Source organism: Ambystoma mexicanum, chromosome 1p (genome assembly GCF_040938575.1).
Source record: "Ambystoma mexicanum isolate Mex_15411 chromosome 1p, UKY_AmexF1_1, whole genome shotgun sequence".
Taxonomy (NCBI): Eukaryota; Metazoa; Chordata; class Amphibia; order Caudata; family Ambystomatidae; genus Ambystoma; species Ambystoma mexicanum.
The window spans coordinates 161,906,345-161,924,825 of NC_090921.1; the positions used below are offsets into that span (position 1 = coordinate 161,906,345).

At 47.5% G+C, this 18,481-nt stretch overlaps 1 protein-coding gene across 1 annotated transcript in view; it reads left to right on the forward strand.

Moving 5' to 3' along the window:
* DVL2 (dishevelled segment polarity protein 2) overlaps positions 1-18,481 on the forward strand; it is a 454,758-nt gene that overhangs the window by 125,854 nt on the left and 310,423 nt on the right. The window lies entirely within an intron of this gene.

An 18,481-nucleotide genomic window follows, 5' to 3' on the forward strand; every position in this document is an offset into this window, starting at 1 on the left:
GAGATCGCATTGCTGGTGCTTTTCCTCCCACCCCCACCATGTTTTCCCCTTTTGACTGGGATTCAATATCAAAGGGGAGGAATTCAAATCAAATCGAACAATAAGATGCCTCAGACTCCTGTACTGATCCTACTTCCTTAGCAGACACCTACAACCTTAGTATGCTCACGGCTATAGACTCTATCGCCCCCATCAAACGCAGGAAGGCTAAACCACGTGCACATCTCAACTCCTGGCTCACACCACAGTTAAGAGTGCTCCTCAAGGCTAAACGCCGTGCTGAAAATCGCTGGAAAAGCCACCCTTCTGATGAGCATAAAGACGGTTTCTTCCCTGCATCCCTCACCTACAAAGAAGCCATTATCACTGCGAAAAGAGTCCCTTAATAACCGTATCCTACAAGCTGACGAAAACAAAGGAACTTTTTAAGATCCTAAAAGAGCTCGAAACTCCAGCCACCCCTCCCTCCCCCGACACCTACACTAAAGATAGTAAATGGTGTGCCAACATTCAGTCAGCACTACTGAATAAAATCTCTATGCTACAATCCAAAATTAAAGACAAACAAGACAGTCTGAAGCTGGACAACCATCCTCCCACCCCTGTAAGGGCCCTCCCTCTAGACTCGTCTAATATTAAACCTTTTGCCTTCTCACCGCTCACTATTGCTGAGGTAGAAAACATCATCTTGAGAATCAAACAATCTAATTGCCAAGGTGATCCGTGCCCCGCTCCCATCATTAAGGAATCTGCCCACGATTTGGCCCCATTCATCACGTCCTTTATCAACTCCTCCTTTAAAACAGGTATTGTCCCTGACAACCTCAAGGACGCATGGGTGATCCCATTGCTTAAAAAGCCATCCTTAGACCCAAGCATACCCACTAACTTCAGACCCATAACCACTGTCCCGTTCTTGATTAAAATTTTAGACCGTGCAGCATACCTACAGATCCAAGATTACTTGGAATCCAATAATCTTCTAGGTCTACGACAATCTGGATTCCGCCCTAGACATGGGACTGAAACGGCTCTGATAGATCTGAAAACCCAAATTGAGGTCTTGAAGGACAAGGGCAAACTAGAAATGTTACTTCGACCTCTCTGCGGCTTTCGATCTGGTAAACCACCAAATCTTATGCAGGCACCTTCACTCTGCTGCCCACTTCTCGACCTCAGCCACGGCCTGGATCAAATCCTTTCTGAGTAATAGATCCATGAGGGTCTTCTCCCCTTCCGCAGCTGCGGACCCCTCTCCAATTCACTGTGACGTTCCTCAGGGATCTTGCGTGTCACGTACACTCTAACGTCTTCACTAAAACACTCTTTGATGTGCTTGATTATCTGGGTGTCTCCTACACAAACTATGCTGACGACACCCAGATACTCATTCCTATCACTGGAGACTATTTAGTTGACACCAAGGCCCTTAACAGCGTCTACCTGGTCATCCAGGCCTGGATGGCCCAACACCAACTATGCCTCAATGACGACAAGACGGAGCTCCTAATCCTGGGCTCCTCGCAACGCCTTAGCAAACTAGAGCCTTCCTTCCAGTCATTTATCATAGATGCAATACCATCCAAGTCTCGAAAGACACAAAAACCTTAGGCTTTTACCTTGACGCCACTCTATCATTATCTCGACAAATAAATGCAGTCAGATCAGCCTCTGCATACACTTGTAAACTCATTGCAGCCTGCAGACCGTTTCTGACCACTCCAAATAGTGTCACAATAGCCAGAACCCTCATTATGTCTAAAATTGACTATTGTCGTGCCCTCTACTTAGGAACCAGCCACGGGAATCTGAATAAACTACAAATCACCCAGAACAGCGCTATCAGAGCAGCCCTAAACATCCCTCGAAACCACCATCTCTGAATCCAGAACTAACCTACAAGTGGCTACCTGTCAAGCAGAGAATCTCACTGAAAACACTTGCCCTCACGCACAAATGCCTGGCTAATGAAGGCAAGCGTCCCCAACCAGCACGATCATCCCCGCAATGAGAGACAATGATGGACTCTCCCAGGATGGGAATAAGGCCAAGACCAAGTGCGGGTGAGCGTAAATGGGAGTTTATCAATCAGAATAGGGCATGCAAAGAACTCTGCAAACTCCGAGAGCGCTCTGTCTGACAATAGCAAAGACAGGCATATATATTTACAGAAAACGTCATCAGAGCCTACACACTATAGGGGGCACAAATTCAGTGGGATAGGGTGGCGACGACTAGCTATAGGTGCTGCTGTGATGTGGTTGGCCGCGGCTGGAGGACGTCGCTGGTCAGCCTCGTGGGTTGGGCTGGGCCTGGCGGGTCAGCTGGGTTCATCCGGGCGGTGTCGTTGTGCCACTGTGGCCAGTGTCAGAGATGAATGTCTTTTCCTGGCTTCATTGCCCTAGGCCATTCACACCAGTCATTCAGTCATTTGCAATATTATCTTCTATAGTAAATCTTCCAATAGGTTATTCTACAGGTTATCGCAACACAGGAGGAATGCACCTCGAGAGGGGTTTGATGGCGATTCATCAGTACATGGTTACCAGTGTCCTGTTGACCGGGTACCATAGGTCGTGGGGCTGGGTCTCAAGGCATGGGACAGGCGGTACATGTCGTCCTGTCTTGTTAGAAGTCATTATAAATGTGTTGCTGTAATGTTGCCATAATATTGGGTGTCCTAATTTTACAGGGGCCATTAACCTAAGGGGATCCGGTGGGTCGTGGGGCTTAAGAGAGGGCGCCTCTTGATTTGTGTTTTCAGGCGAAGGTTTACTGCTGGGCTGTAAATAACACAGGTGGCGGGCCGTGGCCTTGGGTGCTGCAGAGGGGACTGCTAATCTTTGAAGCGGCACCAACCGAGTTGGGGGAGGTGGAGCCGCGCGGCGCGGGCCTCTGCTCTCTCGTCTGGCAGGCTTCGCTGGGAGGGAGGGGGAATGGTCTTGCATATACTCACAAAGGTATTTTCCTCATGTGTTGCCGATTTTAGGTGAAAGCATCATAAACATTCAAATAATATACAATACTAATTTAGTCATTCCGAAGCTCACATTTTGACATTGCTAATGCTTCTCAAATATAGCCCGTCTGAGCACATTATTAGTACACTGTGTTTTAACAACTACAACATTTTGTTATATGCATATACATTCGCACTAAGTGAGGTAGTAGTGAGGTTGGTGGAGCGCATAGAAACGACTCGCCACTACACGTGACGGTAGTGGCACATAAGGGGCTTGGACATACACACATGAAGGGTGCGTTTTCGTGCACCCTTTACATGAGCCCTCAATATGGTTGCATTTGTCTTTTTCTGCACTCTAGCAGCATTAGTTCGGTTATGGTGCGGGACCGTGGGGTGTAATCTTTTCAATGATACGCATAACAAATAACTCCCCGGGACACTTTTACTATTTGTACATAACTGCAGTGGTGTGGGTGCTTCATTGCTAATGCCATATGAACACACATTCTGCCATATCCATACATTTTACAGGTTTCTTAGTAAAGGGGTTGTGGAGAGAATGCTTCCATCGCAGGTAGTTTTGTTATTAGTGTTTGAGAACTTTTGCTTTTATTAAAGGACCATTTTTCAGTTCTCTTTCCACCCAGGCTCTGCTGGCCGGGTCATGCTGGGAGCAGCGATACACTGCGGAAAGTGAACTGTTAGTGTTGGTATCTTACACTAGCTCATGTCCGTCTTGTTCGTGGGAACGGCTTGCAGCGGATCTGCCAGGGATCTGCGGCCACAGGGATAATTGAAACTCTCCAAAGGTGGGGGCCGCGCTGCAGTGCGCCGGGCTCACACATCTTTATTAGACAAAATGGTTTCTGAGGCCTAGCTAAATTCAATAGGTTTGGGCGATGTCTTCAGCAGGTGAGCCATCCACCACCTGGTCCCTGGTGGTAAGGAGGGGACGTCTGACGAGCCATGGCCCTCACCGGGGGAGGGGATGCAGGGGAGGGGGGTCTTTTGGACCAATCCTCCCCTACACTAACAAGGCCCCCCCCCTTACCTCTGCAGCCGGCTGTCCTGCCATTCTTCAACCCGACCTCAAAAAACCGCCCAGACCCGTTGTCTATCGATCCCTAGGTTCAAACTCCAAAAAGCAGGGAGCACAAGCTTCCCTGTTCTAGCCTCCAAGTTGTGGAATGCCCTCCCCGTCACCATCAGATCTGGAGACTCATTTAACACCTTCAAGTTCAAATCGAAATCATGGCTCTTCAACCAGAACTGAGACATGCTCTGCACACCATAGCCTTACAAGCACCGGCCCATTGATCCTGCCTGGTGTACGTTCTTGTCTTTGTCTCATGTCAACATTTGCTTTGTAAAATATGTATATATCTATGCTCGCTTATTATCCTTGTATATATGTATGTATATATGCTCTGTATGGAACTTTGCACAAGTTGCGCCCTGATGCTTTGGGCCTGATGGTGCGTGTTACAAATAAAATAAATACAAAATGAATTGTCGTTGAAAGCTGTGGAAAAGGTCCCCGGGCACAAATGGAATCAAGACTTATGCAGATATTTATTAGTGAAGAGTAGACAATGGATACCAATCCTGGAACTCTATCTTATGGTTTAAAGCGCCGACCTAGCACGGGAGCGGCAAAGCGTTGTACAGGGCGTGGTTAGGTGGTGTTTGGTCTGATGTCATAACAGTAGTGCAGTACTGTGAGTTGCGTTCTGTGCATCTATTGGGACTGGTCCTTGGGCAATAAAGCCACGTTTTGAGAGATTTGTGAAATTGGAGAATTGTGGGAGCATTCCAAGCCGATACAGGATAGCGTTCCAGAGGGCAGGTGCGTGACAAAAGGATTGTTTGCGGGTCCTCTTTGCGGACCAGTTGTGATTATAGCCGACTTGTCCATTTGCTGGATAACCACATAGTGTCAGTTTTACAAAGGATCTGTGATGAGTCAAAATCAGGAGACTGACGCGGCATGATTCCCACAAGTGTGATTTTTCTCTTTAAAGAAAGAAGACCTAGTCTGTCCCTAAGCGGTACTACCAATCCCTACTCTATAGAAAATAAAGTGAAAAGATGTGCTCATCGGGATATGAAGGTGGCTAAACAAAATAAAGTCCTTTGTCCTGAATCCTATTCTAGTTTCTTGCCCACTGCCCAAACAAAGGGAGCTGACCTCCCTTGCCTCTTTACCATAGGCCCTAGCCTGTGTCGACCGTCCCAAATGTACAGTTCCTGTACTGCCGAAGTGTCGTCCCGGGGCTGCAGCCAGATCTTTCAATCTTTCTCAAATCGATTGTTCTCCCAGTGGTCGAAGTGAGTGGGAACGGTCGGGAGCGGTGTTCCACTACTGTTAACCGCTCCACTACGTTTTGCAACCATTTCCACTATTCCGGACCTGTTCTTTAGAAGTTAAAGTACACTTCTCCACTTAACTGTCGGGCATCAGCTATAGCTAAACCAACATCTATTTCAACTCCATGGACTGTCAACCATCATGACTGCAACCCTTACATGTGTTGCATGTTGCTCCTTTCCTTCCTTCTCTGTCCCCTGACTATGTCCGCTCCACTACTTTTTGGGTAGACTTTTATCACTGTGTTCTCCCCACATGAGGGCTCTTCTCCTTTGCACTACCCGCCCAGGGGTTTCTTCCTTCTTTCCCCAATCCGGGATTTCACTCTTCTTTTTCCTTTTTAGGGAGTGTGTTCACAGCCCTTATTTCTTTTTTTTAAATACTCTTACTCCTACATCTCGTCCCCTTTCCTCCATACTTTTGGGACATTTCGTACTCCAGGACGGAACCGGAAAACTTTGGTAAAAAGCATCAAAAATCGAAAATGTTTGTCCTTCTATTTGTACAAGGGGTACCGCACGTGGCCGTAACCCCGCCCTCCTGAGTTCCGCCCCACACATCACCCTTCAGTCCTTTTCTCTGCACGGTCGGGGCTGGACGCACTTGCATCACCAGGACATTTTCCTTATTCCCTTTGTCCTTCCTTCCTGCTCCGGTTCCACGGTCACTTGGTCCTCCGTCTATGCTAGAGCATCTGGAATTTGTGTCCTGTCCAGGGCGGATCCCCATTCTCTCTGCTTGGAGTGTTGGGCCCGGACCATCTTTGGGAGTCGTGTTTCTACTACGATTCCCTCTCCGTCCAAGCAATCCAACGTAGTCTTCTTCGGTGGGAGGAAGTGTTCAGCGCTTGCCTCCTCATTTCCAGCTTTTCATTGATGAAAAGGAGACGCCCGGTAAGGCCCTTTTTAGGGCGCCCCGGCCAGGGCACTCCTTCCCGGGATCTTCTAGGTCCGGGAGGGGCTCGAGTAGCTCCGTTACCAGGGGTTCCCCTGAGGTGTCTTGTAGGCCTAATAGGCGCACCAGAGTTTTCCCTGAGGGCTCCCACGACGGTCCTGCCAAAACTGGACCACGTTCAGAGAATCAAATGTTAGGTGCTTAAGTTCAGCCCAGTTCATCTGCGGCTCTGGATACTGGAGTTCGCTCCGAGGTCTCCATTCATGGAGCTTTTCCACACAGACACCGGGGTACGCTCTGAGGTCTCCGTTTCTGGAGCTTTCTGTACCGAGCCACAGTTTGAGGCCCCTCCTTGAGGGAGCTACCTGTACCGGGGTGAAACCTGAGGTTCCTCTTCTTGAGGCTAAGGTCTGTACCGACAAAACCGAGAGACCTGCCTTGAAAGTCTTCTCCGTGAGGTGGATTCCTCAACATTCCTGAGCTCAGGGCTGCAGTGATACTGGTTCTGTCAAGGGGGTAAGGAGGGTGGTCACAGACCGTAACTCCTCCATTACCGGCTCTGCCGAGGTTCCTCCTCAGGAGGCTAATTTTGGGGCAACCTCCAAGATGTCTAGTAAGCATCCGAGACCTCCCAGTACCGACTCTGCCGAGGATCCTTGTGTCAAGGCTAAGGTGTTGCTTAAGTCCCCTGACCCGCCTTAGGAGACAATTGCCTCGTCTAATGTTTGTTTAATGTTAACGCATTACACCTTACACCTACGCTCATGAAGTCGGTGCTGGGAACATTCTTTTTGGGGCTGAGCAAGCCGTTTCCACATCATATGGACAGCAAAAATTCATTCTGTCCTTCTTATGACTGGGGCGCTCGGACACTGCTGCCTCATACTGTCTCACTTCCCCCTGCTCCATGGTCTATGTGGACCCGGTCGATGGCAGGACTTCCTGGCAACCATCCTCATTGCGTTGGTGGAGGTATGCGTCTTAAGAGCTGCCTCCGCCCACCCCAGTGCCTAAACCTTCATCGGAGGATGCATTTTCGGGAAATTTCAGAGGCTCCTGCACTCTGACCCCATGAAGGAGTATTATAAGGGTCTTTTCAAGGAAATTTACCCTGAACCTCCTTTTCCACCTTCCGCCCTGGTGGTTCCTACACACCCTCCAGTGGTGCCACCTCTTCCTCTTGGCCCACCTCTGGCTCCTCCTCCTCTACCTCCGTTTTCCCCTATAGAGAAGACCCTGGCAGAGCGGGATAGCTCTTTCAAATCTGAGGCGGATCAGGCGTCTGTTTCTGATTGGCCGGATGACCCAACAGATCAGGATAGCAAGAGCAGACCTGCTTTGTCGTAGCATTCCATGACCGGGTCCTGGATATTGTATGGGAGCCCCCCTCGCGCCATACACTCCTCAGTACGGGACTTGGACCACATGCCTCCAGTAGTGGGGTTGCCCCTTGTCCTTATGTAAACTTAACCACGGTTGACCGCTACATAGATGGGACTACTGAGCAGGACACGGGGCATCCATCTTTTGTGCCCCCTTTCGACTCCATCTTGGGTAAACAGGCCTCACTGCGATAGTACAGCAAGGCTCAGCTCCCCTTCCGCCGCAACAGTCCAGGACAGAGACACACACAAGGCGCGCAGGCAGCTGACTGGCCCCCACCCTTGCGCTCCCCCTGCGAAGGAAAGCTCCGCGCTCCCATTCTCACGCTGAAGCTGGAGAAAGTTGCAACAACCAATATGATACAGTTTTCTTCCTCTGAGATCACTGCCAGCATGAGAACCAGCATGTGAACCAGGATGAGCTAAGCACTTTTTGCTCGTTCGTCCCCATAAACGTGCAAGCCACCCACCCCCATTTAGAGTAATTTAGAGTAATTTATTCCCATCCTGACCCTGCGCTCCCTGTAAGGTATTTCTTTCAAGTGCCATACCCTTGCCTGCGCTGCGAAACCCACCCAACACACACACTACTAACATTAAGCACCTTGCCACAATATATGTTTTTACTTATACTAATAGGTCTAAAGCTTAGGAGATATGTGAAACACAGCTAGACTCTTTTTACATGCACAATAAAGGTCAAGGCCTCCAATTAAAGCTACGAATGACCCAATTGTACTGACAATAAATACTATGTGTGATTTGTGTAGAAATATGAAAAAAAGTATAAAATATTTAGATAATTTGTTATTTAGTGTTTTACGAATGCAACATATTAGCTTAGGTAGTGACCACAGTGACCGGACCCTGACCTGCGTGGAGCACAAGATATTTGACTTCCATCATCTCGTCAGCCACTCAGCCAATCAGAAGGAAGAGATGCCACCCACATCTACAGCACCACACCGCCTGGCCAATCGGGTCCATTTAGTATTTTTTGTTAGTTACTTTAATTGATATATATATATTGGTTATGATGTAAATGGGAGTGGGCATTTTTTTGGGTTATTTCCTAGCTGGAGAAATAAACCATCCTTTGAACTCTTGCAGCCGGTTCTCAGTGCCTCCTTCCCCGACAGGGGTTGTGTTGGTTATTTTATTTTTTCTTACACGTAGTAAGCCGGGGAAAGGCACCTACATTTTTGGTGACCCCCGCAACGTGATTTAGAGGTGCCTCGAGGCCTGCACCGCCCGGCAGCGAGATCCAGGACGCCCCTGGCAAGACCATCGCCTCTGCGGTTGACCAGACTGTGCACATCAAGAAGAAAGGGTCAAGGGTTCCCAGTTGACAAATACTCGATCGAAAAGGCTGCTCGCCAAGGCAGGTCACGGCTTGGTTGGGGGACGGGCCTGAGGTCCGGCCGTGAGCGGTGACCCTCGGAGTACCTGACTGAACACGTGGAGTCCCGGTTGCAAAGACCCCAAAGGAAGGTAAGGGGAAATACGGGAAGAAGGGAATTAGTAAACAAAGGGAAGGTAGTTAAGAATAGGGTCTGTGTGAGTGACGGCGAGGCTTTTCTGATCTATCCTTTATATGGCCATTAGGTGATGTAAGAAGTGAGAAGAAGAGAAGTGGTATCCTAGCCCGTACGGGGTAGAAGGCGGCGCTGCGTAGCATTTGTCCCGACCAAGTGCAGAATAGAGATAAAGAGAAAATAGTAGGGGTCTCGTATATTGAGTAGACTCGGAGTAGTTTTAGAATATTCTTTTTCCGTGGAGGTAAGAAATCTTGAGACATAATAAAGGTGAAAGAGGTAGGGAGTGAATGCGAAATAGTAGGTAGAAGAAAAACCAGGGACAGTAACGGGAATAGGGAAAGAACAAACGCGCGCAGGCAGTGCATGTGTATGTTGCATGATTATGTTTGTTGGTCTGCTTTGTGTATATGTCCTGTTGAACACGTCAAAGTATTTCAGTACAAGTAACTTGTTGATTAATGAATAATAAGCAAAGAAATAAATTGTGAGAGGTGACCAGGTAACACCTCTCAGAAAGAACAGCTAATGTGACATACCATAATTGTGAGCATTGATAAAGAACGTATTTTCACATATTGTAACTGGCATACCAAGTGAGAGGTGGGAAGGGACTCAAGAGTACCAGAACACACAAGAAAGGAAAAGAAGCATTGCCATGGGGGGAGTAACGCCACTAGCGCATATTTGCCAGCACCTTCCACTATATAGTGACAGGATACAGAAGTATCACGATCAGTGGATCACTGAGATAAAAGGAGATGGGGTTATACCAATTTGGCCAGAAGGAGGGTCATTCGACAAAAGAGTGTTGGACCTAGTATCAACACATTTGCTAGCATGATACAAAGGGAAACAGTTACAGAACCGGAGAGAAGTGTTAGAGTTATGGTGAATGTTCGAGGAAGTTACCCCCATGGCAGAGGTAGGCACAAGCCGAATGATAGAAAAAGCAGAAAAGCGGGACACCAAAAGGGGAGTGCTCAACAACTACAACCGAGAACGAAGTAACAAAAATCTATCCCTTAATGACCAGGCCAGCAGTAGGGTTCAGTGAGCCCATGTATATACCACACACCCCCAATGCTCTGTGCGGGGCAACAGCCCCTGAACCCCCACCATATGACAAAGGAGGCCTGTAAGGCCCCACGAGTGCGCCTCCTGTGAATTTAGCATGTTTAACAGGTGATTTAAATCGCCAGCTAGCACACGCACAAATGGAAATAACATGGTTAAGAGCTCTATGCGACAAAGGGCAAATGCTGCCAGGTGGAGGGGAGGTACCCCTGCTGTCGCAGGCAGATCTCACACCCCCATAGGGGCAGTAAGCAATGCAACCCCAGCAGTCTCAGTATCAGGGCAATCTATAGCAAGACAAGAACAAGAGTGGCAGTCAGGACAGTTCCTGTTCCAATTGAATAACAAGTCAGTGAGAATTATACGTCCAGATACACCAGAGAGTCAACAAAGTGGAGATCAGGGTGAAAGACAAGGAATTGAACCCAAGGAAAACTGGGAGGATAATAACGAGTCAGAAATAGATGAAGTATGGGATGATTTAGATGAATACGAAGAGGCAGCTGCCGCAGAGGGTTCCCCACGGCCAAACTGCCGTTACCCAGACACACTATCACCACCATTATGGCAGGGTAGATTAAGACAATGAACAGGGAGGACAGGGAACATACTGGTAAGTAAAACGAAAAAAGGGAGAACGAGCAAAACAGGAAAGAAACGGAAACTACAAATGCCACTAATACATAAAGGAGCAGGTAGGCCAAACTATATCCCGTGGGCCCAAATGGACAAAAACAACCTGTTAAAACTCCTCCCCCCGCTGACGGGAGGAGCAGGTAAGTGGATACATGTATTTGAGAAGAACACGGCAGGCGTGCCGTTGGCTATAGGTGATGTGAAAAGCTTATTAGTATCAGCAATCGGGGACCAAGCAGACACAATCTGGGAAAGGGCAGGGTTCCCGGGAGTAACAATGAGCTGTGATCGCCACGATGGATCACCATTCAACAATGTTCGAGCACAAGTGTGGAATGCATTGCGGCGTGCATTTCCAGACGTTCCAGACTTACATGCAGTGATGCAGTGCACGATGGGGGTGCGAGGATCCTGCGCAATTCATTTTGCGAGTGCAAGACTTATGGAGAAGTGAAACTGGTACGGCATGGAATCAATCAACAGCCTTATTTTATTTTATCATTAAAAAGGGGTTGCCGAAAGAGGTGCAGAAGGCCTTGGACAAAATAGCTGGGATCGAAGCCAAAGGGTGGCCTGAAATTCAGAGCATAATTGTACACCATTGGAGGAGGATCAAAGAGAAGGAAAAGGGGGTCACACAAAAGAGGCTGGCCGACGAAGCAAAACTAGTGCAGACAATTAGTGAAGGTCGCTGCCATTACTGCCAGTATAACCGCAGACAGAGAAAACGAAGGAGAGGAAAACGCGGGAGGAAGGCCTGTTGGGATAGCAGCACAGTGGGTTGGAGAGGACCAAGGACAGTGAAACGGAGAGGAACAACAATGCCAAGGATCACAGTGGTAGAACAGGCCGGCCCAAGGAAGAGGTGGGTACCGTGGGCAGAGGGGAGGATACAGAGGAATGGGAAACAGAGAGTATGGTGGGCAAGGACCAAGAGGAGGACAACAGGGGTCCTGTTGGAATTGTTGAAGGTGGGGACATTATTCACGATATTGTAGAATGCGACCATCAGGGTATTTTCAGGGGCAGCAGCAGCCGCCCATGAACAGGGGTGGGGCTGCCCACACCCAGGTAGCCCTTGTGGAGCTCGAATGGGGAGGGGGGGACAACAAGATCAGTACTGCTATGACCCCCAAATGCAACAAAGAGAGCCAGCCCCGCAACAGCAGCAGCCACATACAGCCCATGGCAAGACAAAACTCAGTAGGGAACATAAACAATAACCCTTTTGCAGCGGCTGCAAACGGTGCCCTTGCACCATTCCGTGGCGTAAAGGTCGTAGGTGACAACGTTTTTTCAGTGCCAGGTCAGCAAAGATACCAAGACTAGGACAGCCCACAGGGAGTACTTGCGTGTCCAGTCCTATCCACCACACAAAGTGCAAATGAGGAACCACTAGTGGCGGCAGAGATGGGAAACGAGCAGTTTATCTTTATGGTAGACTCTGGAGCAGAAAGATCATGTCTCACAGAAGGGCGGTTTCAGCTCTCGGGAAGAAATTTGGGAACGCAGGGGTTCTCTGGGGCTATTTTAAAAGTTCCTTACACAAAAGATCTTGATGTAACAGTAGGGGGAAAAACAGTGCGCGCACCCTTATTGTATTACGAAGACGCGCCAATCAATTTGATGGGACGAGACTTGCTCAGTAAGTTAAACATGACCATAGCTTTCACTGAAAGAGGGATAGTGTGCTCGACGCCAGGGGTATGCCCAGTACAAGCACTCCTGATAATAAGCACGATTACAAAGGAAGTTGCAGTAAGAGGGATCCCCATTGACATGGACATGTTCGTCTATGGAATACAGGTATTAGCCAGAGTAGTGCCTGAAATAACACAAAAAGAGTGGAGAATACCATCAGACTTCATATTCCGCCCAATCACACCAACAGATGTAGTGCCAGGCACAATTATATCTATAGACATTGAGGCAGTTCAAGTTGCCAACAGACGCATTGTGGTCATAGGCCTGGACGCGCAGGGACGCGAGTGGAGAAGTGTACTATGCATAGAGCCGAACATAATGCTAAAAGATATAACTGATGAAGAATTGTTTACCGATTACGAGGGGGATGGAGAAATAATAATGGAAATAAGCATACCATGTGACATTATGATCCAATACAGAGAAATACACAACCCACGCATGGCTAACATAAAGGCCCCACTGACAATATTTGAGGAAGACATGGCCAGGGTAGCACCTGAAATTTGGACTACAGGACCACACGATGTGGGATTGTTGCATGAGGTGACTCCCATAAAGATAAAACTGAAACCAGGTGCCCTCCCACCCAGAGTGAAACAATACCCAATATCCAAAGAAGCAGAGGAAGGTATTAGAGAAACAGTGAATGCACTCCTAAGCCAAGGTATCTTAGTGCCATCAACTTCCCCATGCAACACAGCAATTTTTCCGATGAAAAAAGCGAAAGGAGGGGCGTGGAGAATGGTCCAGGATCTCCGCCCACTCAATGACGTCATCCAAAAAGAGTTCCCATTAGTGCCTAACCCGGCATCAATATTGTGCAGTATACCAAAAGAGGCAACTTGCTTCACTGTCATTGATTTGAAAAATGCCTTTTTCTCTGTGCCACTTGCACCAGAATCGCAGTACCTTACAGCCTTTACATTCGGAAACGGCAGATATGAACACCGCAGACTCCCACAGGGGTATTGCGAGAGCCCAAGCATTTTTAAGAGTACTACGAGACATCGGCAACATAGATGTAGGGAGCACCATTATACAGTACGTAGACGATTTACTCGTCTGCAGCAAAACAGAAGAAGAGTCTAGAAAAGACTCGATAACACTGCTTAATGTATTGGCTGCCAAGGGATACAAGGTGAACAAAGGAAAGTTACAATACTGCCTTGCAGACATTGTATATCTCAGCCAGAAAATATCTAAAGATGGAAAAAGAATACTACCAGACGGAGCAGCGGCCATTAGACACATTATCATACCAAAAACAGTGAAGGACATGCAGAAATTACTTGGCATATGTAACTATTGCCGAGCATGGATCATCGATTATGCAGCATACACACGGCCAATGCTACAAGCACTGAAGGAAGCCCAGAAGAACAGGGCCCCAATAAAATGGACACATGAGACAATTGCCCAATTCTCCCAATTAAAAGACCTTATTGCAGACGCCCCAGTCCTTGCAAATCCAGATTATGAAAGGGAATTTTTCCTGTTTTCACACAGCAATGGAACATTGATGACAGCAGTATTGACACAAGACATCGCTAGGCCACAAACCATTAGCATACTACAGTGGAATATTAGACCCAGTAATGCAGGGACATTTCGCTTGCGAACAGGCCCTCGCTGCAGCGGCCTTCGCCATTGAGAAAAGTGCCACGATCGTAATGGGATGTTCAGTGACGCTATATGCGGAACACTCATTATTTGCTATCCTGGAAAGATCAAAATCTACTCTCACAACACAGAGAGCATCTGCTTATGAAATAATAATATCCAGTCCAAATGTACACGTGGTCAGATGCAAGACAGTGAACCCAGCCACATTCATTACAGAGCCATGCACAACTGAAGATTTACGGGAACACGATTGTAGCACGTATGAGGGAGAGGGCGATGCCATTCCCAAAGCAAGAGAAAATGCCCTTACAGAAGGAGAAATCTATTTCGTAGACGGGTCAGCATCCATAAACTCAGAGACAGGAGAGAAACATGTGGGGATGGCAGTAGTGCGCATGGAAGAAGACACATACGAAGTGATTGTTCAAAAGCGCTTCCCCTCACACTACTCTGCACAATCAGCCGAACTGACTGCACTAATCAGCGCGTTACACACAGCCAAAGATTGTGCAGTAACAATATATTCAGACTCGGCTTACGCCACCACCACAGTTCACTCAGGGCTATCACGTTGGCGAAGGAGAGGGTTCAGAAGAGCAGACGGGTCCCCCGTACAACATGCCACGTTGCTAAATGAACTAATAGAAGCTTTAGCAGAGCCATCGGTAGTGGCAGTGGTTAAATGCCAAGCCCATACCAATAACACAGATGCTGTCTCATTGGGGAACGCGGCAGCCGATACAGCAGAGAAGGAAGCCTTGTACTTCAATAAGACACCAACATCAGAGTACGTTGTAAAAACAGCCACAGCAGAACAACCAGCAGATGCATACAGTAACACGCCCATAGCACAATTGATAGAACTCCAGAGAAGGGCCCCACCGGAAGAGCAGGAGTTGTGGGGAAAACAAGGGTGCAAACAATCAGCCACAGATCTCATTTGGAGACAGGAAACGACAGGCAAGGTAGTGATGCCTGTAGAATTATTAGAACTAGCGTTCCAACAACTGCACTTCCCAGCTCACGTTGCAAAACAACACATCGCCTCAGACATTCAGGAGGATTGGTTTGTTCCTAATCTGCACAAATACATGTCTAAATTTGTGATTGAATGTACTACATGCCAAACTTACAATTCAGGAATGACATTACGAACTCTGCGTGGCACTTTGCCACGCCCTACAGGTCCATTCAGAGAACTACATATCGACTACGCCGATATGGGAGAAAGATGTAATGGAGCGAGATACTTGATTGTGGTGGTATGCCCTTTTTCACGGTGGGTGGAAGCGGGCCCCGGCCCCAATCCTGATGCAAAATGTGCTGCCAAGTTTCTTGTGCGAGAAGTATTCTCGCAGTGGGGAAATCTGTGACTTGATCCGTTCAGACAACGGCACACACTTTGTGAATGATCTTTTCAAAGAAGTAACCTCCCTTCTGGGGGTGAAACATAAACTATGTTCGATTTATCATCCAATGGCCAATGGAGTTGTGGAGAGGATCAACAGGCTGCTGAAAAGCAATTTATCGAAATTATGCAGCACGTTGAAGAAAAATTGGATATGTTGTCTGCCCCTAGCACTGTTCCAACTCAGAAATCAACCATGCAAGGATCACCATTTGAGCCCCCACGAAATCGTGACGGGGAGAAGAATGCACACGCCGCCCTCTCCTGTTAGCAGAGCGTTTGATGCACACAGGGCTACCACAGTGCTGGGGGAAGAGTTTAAGGAATACCTAGCACAGCTAACACGTGCAGTACGCAGCATAGCAAAACAAATTGCTCCGCCATTTACTGGAGATGTTGCAACAGACACCTCCATGCCAGCAGCAGATAGCCCGGAGGGGCCATTAATGCCAGGGGAACACATCTATGTTAGAAGCTTTGTAAGAAGGTGGAATTCACCAAGATTTCATGGTCCATACACAGTGGTGTACAGCACACCAACTGCAGTTAAGGTGAAGGGACTGAAATACTGGGTGCACCTCTCGGACGTGAGAAGGGCGTGCAGTGTGCACTCCCCCAAAATGAAACGCTGTGTGGATGACATTGCTAACACAGTCTGACATGACGAAAACTGCAACTAAGAGAGGAAAAGTATAGTAGAAAAGAAAAATGTTTTTTTAAAATATTCTGTCTCTCTCTTTTTTTCTCTCATATGAATTGTTATTTCTCCTATTTTTCTTCATTGTTTTATGATAAATGGAAAGAAATTGTTAAATGCCTAACTAAGCAAAAGAATGAACAATTGCAAATATGTTTCTTTTCATGATGACTTAACGAATTTGTCTCGCCCACATAGGTTCAACATGAGCTAATGCGATGAAACGGCTGAGCAGGCTGAAATGTTAGATAGAAATAGGGATGCCACTAAGGCCAGTAGATTGAGCAATGTGGAATGCGTTATAAAATATGCTGCCATACTATTTGCAATAATGTTTTGTTTTATTTGGTATAACGTCGTTTTATTTGTGGCAAATGAAATGAACAAAGGGGGGAGCGGGGCTTATATGATAAAACCAGGGTCTAAACTAATATGCACTGGAGTAACAACCATTTGGAAGGACACTTATAACATTGAATCGAATAGTATAAATGCAACGCCACCATATAACCAATTGCATGTAAACAAAACTGCTATCCCATTGTTGAGTAATACTATAGCCAAGGAAATAGTAACCGTCATTTACATGCCATCCAGGCTCTATTGGTTGACTAACTCCGCAAATACAAGCATGCACACACACACGGCACCAGAAACCACTACTGAATACACACATGTCACCATGAACAAGATTGATGATGCATGGTCCAGAATATTCCCGCTGCAATATCAACGAGTTGGTACCCAATTAAAAAACAAAAGAGGGAGGAGAAAAAGGGGGGCGGGAAAAAACAGATATATTTATCATAACCTGGGGTTAGATGAAATAGAAGACCCCCGACACCCTGACCAATCAAATAAATGGTATTCAGACATGAGCACCGCAGCAAAGCAAGCAAGTAATGAAAGTTGCTACGTGTGCTCACTTATTCCTCATGCAACTGGAACCCCAAAAATGTTAATTCCACAGAAAGTACCCTTGTCTGAGGCCCAATGTTTGATTCATCTGATGCTGTGTAGAATAAAAAAGACATTTCAGGCACACACACAGTCACCATGGAAAAATTGGAAAACGAACAAACCTGCACCAGCAGACAAGGAGTAATTTGCCTCAAAGAGCCGTTTTTCATCATAAAAGGGACAAGGTATGCAGACAACAAGTGGCATGATGAAACGATTGAATGCAAAGCTGAGGGGCTTTGAGGGCTGCCAGACGAAACATACGAGTGGGCAAAAGAAACGTGCATTCCCCCATTTGGTCACAGCATATCACCAAGCTGATATGGGTCACACCACTGGAGAGACCCATAAAGATTCAAAAGGAAATGCTGCACAAACTTTGCTTCCATGGAGAAGGGAAGGTGAATATGGGAAACGCACAGCAGTGCGATAAGACTTTAATAATACCAGATATGAAAAAAGGCACTGCCGCATTAATGGACATATACTGGATCTGTGGCAAACGAGCTTGCCTGCATCTACCAGCATCCTGGAAAGGAACTTGTGCCCTAACCACACTTCACTCAGCACTAATGGTGATACCAGAGCGCCACGTTCAGTTTACAGCAAGGCCTTCGGCTGACGGTTCGACAGCAGGCCAATCGGCTGACATATCGGCAGCAGGGCATCGGCTGAACCATCGACAGCGCCCAATGAGACAATCACGGAGCCCCCAGCATCCGAACTATTGTCAGAAGAAACATTGAGAACCAAGTTGTCATGCAGCAAAAGATCCAATTATATTTCGTCCAAATCGTCAGAACTCCTTGCTGAAATCCCGCAGCAGTACAAGCTTTTCGAGGGGATTGGGTCCTCCGACGTATTCCATATCTATGACATGTAATCACCACAGCTGTGCTGCTTCGGAAACTTTTTTCTGCGTCCTGCGTCGATGACGTTGATGCGCCGTCGTCGAGGGCCTCGTCCGACGTCATCCGATGTGATAAGTAGGACGCACGACGCCCGTAGCCTCAGTTCCGTTTTTTCCGCGAACGTGTTGCTTCGTGATTCTCGGTTCACGCCTCGACTCTTTGGAGTTCTGTTCTTCTCGGTTCTTCGAACCTGTTCGTTTTGTGCAAATCCTTCGTGTGAAGATGTCTTCTACTTCGTCTTCGACCCCGCGTCCGGGTTTCAAGAAGTGCGGGGAGTGTGGGTCCAAGATGTCGGTGACGGACTCGCACAACGCCTGC